The sequence below is a fragment of the Lampetra fluviatilis genome, unplaced genomic scaffold (genome assembly GCF_964198595.1).
Source record: "Lampetra fluviatilis unplaced genomic scaffold, kcLamFluv1.1 SCAFFOLD_524, whole genome shotgun sequence".
Classification (NCBI taxonomy): Eukaryota; Metazoa; Chordata; class Hyperoartia; order Petromyzontiformes; family Petromyzontidae; genus Lampetra; species Lampetra fluviatilis.
The window spans coordinates 18483-25963 of NW_027620778.1; positions in this window are offsets into that span (position 1 = coordinate 18483).

Below are 7481 nucleotides of genomic sequence, written 5' to 3' on the forward strand. Positions count from 1 at the left end.
ATAAATACTTAAATATACGCTGCCAAGCTTGGTGGTGTTCAGAAGAACGGGGCTGTCGCAAAGACAGCGTCTGAATGAGCACCACCAAGCTTGGCAGCATATATACTTAAATATATTCTTAAATATACGCTGCCAAGCTTGGTGGTGTTCAGAAGAACAGGTCTGTCGGAAAGACAGCGTCTGAATGAGCACCACCAAGCTTGGCAGCGTATATACTTAAATATATACTTAAATATACGCTGCCAAGCTTGGTGGTGTTCAGAAGAACAGGTCTGTCGCAAAGACAGCGTCTGAATGAGCACCACCAAGCTTGGCAGCGTATATACTTAAATATATTCTTAAATATACGCTGCCAAGCTTGGTGGTGTTCAGAAGAACAGGTCTGTCGGAAAGACAGCGTCTGAATGAGCACCGCCAAGCTTGGCAGCGTATATACTTAAATATATACTTAAATATACGCTGCCAAGCTTGGTGGTGTTCAGAAGAACAGGTCTGTCGGAAAGACAGCGTCTGAATGAGCACCACCAAGCTTGGCAGCGTATATACTTAAATATATTCTTAAATATACGCTGCCAAGCTTGGTGGTGTTCAGAAGAACGGGGCTGTCGGAAAGACAGCGTCTGAATGAGCACCACCATGCTTGGCAGCGTATATACTTAAATATATACTTAAATATACGCTGCCAAGCTTGGTGGTTGCAGAAGAACAGGTCTGTCGGAAAGACGATCGCTCCGGTTGTGATCGGAGTTCTTTTGTAGGGGATGTCAGGGGATAGACTTTGTTATTTCACGCTTTTATTGAACTCACCATGTCTGTCTGTTGAGGTTGTTGTTGTTGTCGTATCCTCAAATCTTGTAGCCTGGTATACTCATGTTATGATGATGGCAATACCATGTTTTATCATCGAAAATAAACGAATACATTCAAAACGATCTTGTTACACGCTTTCTATGAACTCACTGTGTCTGCTGCTGTTGTTGCATCAAATCTTGCAACTCAATTTTAACCCACTTCGCAATGGGGTATCAACTGCAAACTTGGTATGCTGATGTCTTACTGATGGCAATACTATATTCTATAAAAAAAAAATGAAAAAAAGTATTTTTAAACATTCATTTTTACATGTTATGTTTCGGCTTGGGTCTAAAAAAAAACAAACCGCTCAAGTGTTTTCTCGCCGTGGTTTTTTCGGTGAAGTCAGGTGAGGTGAAACAATTAAATGAAACACAAAGTGACACATCGCGGCGTTTCGATCGCAACACACGCGGCCGTCCTTGCGATCGTAACATCGTGATATATTATACATTGGAACCTCATTTGGCAGTAAAAAATATGATAATTGTTTTTTTACCCTTCTATCTGGCAACAAAACTGACACCTTTTTTTTTACAAGGAGTCATGTTTTCATTGACCACAATACCTGCAGTCGTAATGCATTACGACCGCAGTAATCCACACTCTCTCTCGTTCTTCAACGTAAAGTCGCGTAGGAAGAAAAAGAAAATAGAAGAAAAAATTGTATATAATCAGTATTCTTGGTGCTTTCGGAAAAGTGACGCAGAGAAGGCTTCGCGAGGCCTAGTGCGGCAGGCTTCGCGAGGCCTAGTGCGGCAGGCTTCGCGAGGCCTAGTGCGGCAGGCTTCGTGAGGCCTAGTGCGGCAGGCTTCGCGAGGCCTAGTGTGTCAGGCTTCGCGAGGCCTAGTGCGGCAGGCTTCGCGAGGCCTAGTGCAGAGGCTTCGCGAGGCCTAGTGTGTCAGGCTTCGCGAGGCCTAGTGCGGCAGGCTTCGCGAGGCCTAGTGCGGCAGGCTTCGCGAGGCCTAGTGCGGCAGGCTTCGCGAGGCCTAGTGCGGCAGGCTTCGCGAGGCCTAGTGCGGCAGGCTTCGCGAGGCCTAGTGCAGAGGCTTCGCGAGGCCTAGTGTGTCAGGCTTCGCGAGGCCTAGTGCGGCAGGCTTCGCGAGGCCTAGTGCGGCAGGCTTCGCGAGGCCTAGTGCGGCAGGCTTCGCGAGGCCTAGTGCGGCAGGCTTCGCGAGGCCTAGTGCGGCAGGCTTCGCGAGGCCTAGTGTGTCAGGCTTCGCGAGGCCTAGTGCGGCAGGCTTCGCGAGGCCTAGTGCGGCAGGCTTCGCGAGGCCTAGTGCGGCAGGCTTCGCGAGGCCTAGTGCGGCAGGCTTCGCGAGGCCTAGTGCGGCAGGCTTCGCGAGGCCTAGTGCAGAGGCTTCGCGAGGCCTAGTGTGTCAGGCTTCGCGAGGCCTAGTGCGGCAGGCTTCGCGAGGCCTAGTGCGGCAGGCTTCGCGAGGCCTAGTGCGGCAGGCTTCGCGAGGCCTAGTGCGGCAGGCTTCGCGAGGCCTAGTGCGGCAGGCTTCGCGAGGCCTAGTGTGTCAGGCTTCGCGAGGCCTAGTGCGGCAGGCTTCGCGAGGCCTAGTGCAGAGGCTTCGCGAGGCCTAGTGTGTCAGGCTTCGCGAGGCCTAGTGCGGCAGGCTTCGCGAGGCCTAGTGCGGCAGGCTTCGCGAGGCCTAGTGCGGCAGGCTTCGTGAGGCCTAGTGCGGCAGGCTTCGCGAGGCCTAGTGCGGCAGGCTTCGCGAGGCCTAGTGTGTCAGGCTTCGCGAGGCCTAGTGCGGCAGGCTTCGCGAGGCCTAGTGCGGCAGGCTTCGCGAGGCCTAGTGTGTCAGGCTTCGCGAGGCCTAGTGCGGCAGGCTTCGCGAGGCCTAGTGCAGAGGCTTCGCGAGGCCTAGTGTGTCAGGCTTCGCGAGGCCTAGTGCGGCAGGCTTCGCGAGGCCTAGTGCGGCAGGCTTCGCGAGGCCTAGTGCAGCAGGCTTATTAACACAGAGACGAAATACATTTAATCGCCTTATTTGTGCACGAAAAGCACGGCGCGAGGCCTAGTGCGGCAGGCTTCGCGAGGCCTAGTGCGGGAGGCTTATTAACACAGAGACGAGATACATTTAGTCGCCTTATTTGTGCACGAAAAGCGCGGCTTCGCGAGGCCTAGTGCAGAGGCTTCGCGAGGCCTAGTGCAGAGGCTTCGCGAGGCCTAGTGCAGAGGCTTCGCGAGGCCTAGTGCAGAGGCTTCGCGAGGCCTAGTGCAGAAGGCTTCGCTAAGTCTACAGCAGAGAAGGCTTCGCGAGGCCTAGTGCAGAGGCTTCGCGAGGCCTAGTGCAGAGGCTTCGCGAGGCCTAGTGCAGAAGGCTTCGCTAAGTCTACTGCAAAGAAGGCTTCGCGAGGCCTAGTGCGGCAGGCTTCGCGAGGCCTAGTGCAGAAGGCTTTGCTAAGTCTACTGCAGAGAAGGCTTCGCGAGGCCTAGTGCGTCAGGCTTCGCGAGGCCTAGTGCGGCAGGCTTATTAACACAGAGACGAGATACATTTAATCGCCTTATTTGTGCACGAAAAGCGCGGCTTCGCGAGGCCTAGTGCAGAGGCTTCGCGAGGCCTAGTGTGTCAGGCTTCGCGAGGCCTAGTGCGGCAGGCTTTGCTAAGTCTACTGCAGAGAAGGCTTCGCGAGGCCTAGTGTGTCAGGCTTCGCGAGGCCTAGTGCAGAGGCTTCGCGAGGCCTAGTGCAGAAGGCTTCGCTAAGTCTACTGCAGAGAAGGCTTCGCGAGGCCTAGTGCGTCAGGCTTCGCGAGGCCTAGTGCAGAGGCTTCGCGAGGCCTAGTGCAGAAGGCTTCGCTAAGTCTACTGCAGAGAAGGCTTCGCGAGGCCTAGTGCAGAGGCTTCACGAGGCCTAGTGTGGCAGGCTTCGCTAAGTCTACTGCAGAGAAGGCTTCGCGAGGCCTAGTGCAGAAGCTTCGCGAGGCCTAGTGCGGCAGGCTTCGCTAAGTCTACTGCAGTTAAGGCTTCGCGAGGCCTAGTGCAGAGGCTTCGCGAGGCCTAGTGCGGCAGGCTTCGCTAAGTCTACTGCAGTTAAGGCTTCGCGAGGCCTAGTGTGTCAGGCTTCGCGAGGCCTAGTGTGGCAGGCTTCGCGAGGCCTAGTGCGGAAGGCTTCGCTAAGTCTACTGCAGAGAAGGCTTCGCGAGGCCTAGTGCGTCAGGCTTCGCGAGGCCTAGTGCGTCAGGCTTCGCGAGGCCTAGTGCGGGAGGCTTATTCACACAGAGACGAGATACATTTAATCGCCTCATTTGTGCACGCTAATTGTTTCTTTAACTCCTCTATACCCGGTCGATATCCCTGTACCGGTACTAAGCATTATTCCTACCAGCGCACCCCGCAGGGTCCTGTTTTAGATAGGCTCCTCCCCCTATTTAGATAAGCCCCCCCCCCCTCCCCCCAGAGGTGGGACAAAGTCATTGTTATGCAAGTCCAAGTCGAGTCGCAAGTCATCAAATTCATGACTCGAGTCTGACTCGAGTCCAAGTCACATGACTCGAGTCCACATCTCATAGGTGGGACAAAGTCATTGTTATGCAAGTCCAAGTCGAGTCGCAAGTCATCAAATTCATGACTCGAGTCTGACTCGAGTCCAAGTCACATGACTCGAGTCCACATCTCATAGGTGGGACAAAGTCATTGTTATGCAAGTCCAAGTCGAGTCGCAAGTCATCAAATTCATGACTCGAGTCTGACTCGAGTCCAAGTCACATGACTCGAGTCCACATCTCATAGGTGGGACAAAGTCATTGTTATGCAAGTCCAAGTCGAGTCGCAAGTCATCAAATTCATGACTCGAGTCTGACTCGAGTCCAAGTCACATGACTCGAGTCCACATCTCATAGGTGGGACAAAGTCATTGTTATGCAAGTCCAAGTCGAGTCGCAAGTCATCAAATTCATGACTCGAGTCTGACTCGAGTCCAAGTCACATGACTCGAGTCCACATCTCATAGGTGGGACAAAGTCATTGTTATGCAAGTCCAAGTCGAGTCGCAAGTCATCAAATTCATGACTCGAGTCTGACTCGAGTCCAAGTCACATGACTCGAGTCCACATCTCATAGGTGGGACAAAGTCATTGTTATGCAAGTCCAAGTCGAGTCGCAAGTCATCAAATTCATGACTCGAGTCTGACTCGAGTCCAAGTCACATGACTCGAGTCCACATCTCATAGGTGGGACAAAGTCATTGTTATGCAAGTCCAAGTCGAGTCGCAAGTCATCAAATTCATGACTCGAGTCTGACTCGAGTCCAAGTCACATGACTCGAGTCCACATCTCAGAGGTGGGACAAAGTCATTGTTATGCAAGTCCAAGTCGAGTCGCAAGTCATCAAATTCATGACTCGAGTCTGACTCGAGTCCAAGTCACATGACTCGAGTCCACATCTCAGAGGTGGGACAAAGTCATTGTTATGCAAGTCCAAGTCGAGTCGCAAGTCATCAAATTCATGACTCGAGTCTGACTCGAGTCCAAGTCACATGACTCGAGTCCACATCTCATAGGTGGGACAAAGTCATTGTTATGCAAGTCCAAGTCGAGTCGCAAGTCATCAAATTCATGACTCGAGTCTGACTCGAGTCCAAGTCACATGACTCGAGTCCACATCTCAGAGGTGGGACAAAGTCATTGTTATGCAAGTCCAAGTCGAGTCGCAAGTCATCAAATTCATGACTCGAGTCTGACTCGAGTCCAAGTCACATGACTCGAGTCCACATCTCATAGGTGGGACAAAGTCATTGTTATGCAAGTCCAAGTCGAGTCGCAAGTCATCAAATTCATGACTCGAGTCTGACTCGAGTCCAAGTCACATGACTCGAGTCCACACCTCATAGGTGGGACAAAGTCATTGTTATGCAAGTCCAAGTCGAGTCGCAAGTCATCAAATTCATGACTCGAGTCTGACTCGAGTCCAAGTCACATGACTCGAGTCCACATCTCATAGGTGGGACAAAGTCATTGTTATGCAAGTCCAAGTCGAGTCGCAAGTCATCAAATTCATGACTCGAGTCTGACTCGAGTCCAAGTCACATGACTCGAGTCCACATCTCATAGGTGGGACAAAGTCATTGTTATGCAAGTCCAAGTCGAGTCGCAAGTCATCAAATTCATGACTCGAGTCTGACTCGAGTCCAAGTCACATGACTCGAGTCCACATCTCATAGGTGGGACAAAGTCATTGTTATGCAAGTCCAAGTCGAGTCGCAAGTCATCAAATTCATGACTCGAGTCTGACTCGAGTCCAAGTCACATGACTCGAGTCCACATCTCATAGGTGGGACAAAGTCATTGTTATGCAAGTCCAAGTCGAGTCGCAAGTCATCAAATTCATGACTCGAGTCTGACTCGAGTCCAAGTCACATGACTCGAGTCCACATCTCATAGGTGGGACAAAGTCATTGTTATGCAAGTCCAAGTCGAGTCGCAAGTCATCAAATTCATGACTCGAGTCTGACTCGAGTCCAAGTCACATGACTCGAGTCCACACCTCTGCCTCCCCCTAACCAGTATATGAAATCTTGTCTTTTGGATTTCCTCTGTTTGCGTTGTGGCCGAAACGTCGTGAGAAATGTATATTATAATGTTTTATTTTTAGAATGTTTTTATTTCCCTTCTACGTGAATAATAAAATAATAAAAATAGAACATAATACACTATTATTTTATTATGTTTTATTTTTTTATAAAATAATAAAAATAAAACGTAAAAAACTATTATTTTATTATGTTTTATTTTTTAAATAAAATAAGAAAAATAAAACAATAAACTATTATTTTACTATGTTTTATTTTAAATAAAATAATACAAATAAAACATAATACACTATTATTTTACTACGTTTTATTTTTATTATTTTATTATTTCCACTTCTACGTGACGACACGTCCCCCTCAGTGAGGCAGACGTAATAGCTGCCTCCCCTGGTGCTTTTTCATGACGAGACCAGCGAGCCTCAATATCTTTACACACAAACCACGTGAAGTCAATTTCGATGTAAAGCTTCTTGCGTGACTGCAGCAGGGATTCATCTTCTTGGTTCTTTCGGTGAAGTCACCACGTAGAAGGGAAATAATAAAATAATTAAAATAAAACATAATAAAATAATATAATTCATAATAAAAATAAAACAAAATAATATAATAAAATTATAATATAATATGCTTGGTTCTTTCGGTAAAGTCACCACGTAGAAGGGAAATAATAAAATAATTATGTCATATTATTTTATATGATTATATTATTTTATATTATTTTTTTATTTTGTTGCCTCCGAAACGTCGTGATTTTTATAAAAAATTGTATTTTACTTTTATTAATTTTTATTTTTTATTTTTTACCTACGTGGTTACTTTAATCGAAAAAAAACCTAACAATATGAATACTTGCAGTCACGAAAGCTTCAAATCTAGAATTCATCTTCTTGGTTCTTTCGGTAAAGTCACGTAGAAGGGAAATAATAAAATAAATATTTAATATTTTGTAATATTATTATACTTATTTAATATTATTTTATTACATTATTTTATTATGTTTTATTTTTTGTTATTTTTTTTTCCTACGTGACTTTACCCAAAGAATCAAGAAGATATTTATTTTTCGCAAACAGCTGTTTTCATTGGAGTG